The sequence below is a fragment of the Triticum dicoccoides genome, chromosome 5A, assembly GCF_002162155.2.
Source record: "Triticum dicoccoides isolate Atlit2015 ecotype Zavitan chromosome 5A, WEW_v2.0, whole genome shotgun sequence".
Lineage (NCBI taxonomy): Eukaryota > Viridiplantae > Streptophyta > Magnoliopsida > Poales > Poaceae > Triticum > Triticum dicoccoides.
Window position 1 is genome coordinate 585,047,673 of NC_041388.1, and position 616 is coordinate 585,048,288.

Below are 616 nucleotides of genomic sequence, written 5' to 3' on the forward strand. Positions count from 1 at the left end.
TTAAGATTTAAAACTAATGGCACTAACAGAAAGTTTATAATTTTTGTGACCTAAAAGCAAAAAGAAATCACTAAAAAACTGTAAGTATTTAGTTGTAAGTAGAAATAAAAAATAAACAGAAAAAAAATCTATTTTTATAGTAAAGTTATTCATAAACTAGTAATTCACACACATTTTTAAAAATTCAAATTTAAACTATTTAAAATTTAAAACTAATGGCACTAACAGAAAGTTTATAATTTTTGTGACCTAAAAGCAAAAAGAAATCACTAAAAAACTGTAAGTATTTAGTTTTAAGTAGAAATAAAAAAATAAAAAACCAAAAAAATATAGAAATAGAAAAGAAAAAACCAAAAAAATGCCTCCTACTGGGCCTCCACGGCCTGAATACGACTAGAAACCCTACATGGGCCAGGATTCAGGCCCGCAGAAGGCCCAATAGGCCCACAGGCAGTAGCAAGTTTAGGCCCGAAAGCCTGCATTAGGGAGGAGCTCGAATGGGTGGGCACACCAGCGCTTATAAACCAGTGCCGGCGCCCTTCAGCTAGCGATGTGGGACTAAACTTTTGGGCTCGGGGCAGCGAAGGCCATTGGTCCCGGTTGGTGGCACCAACCG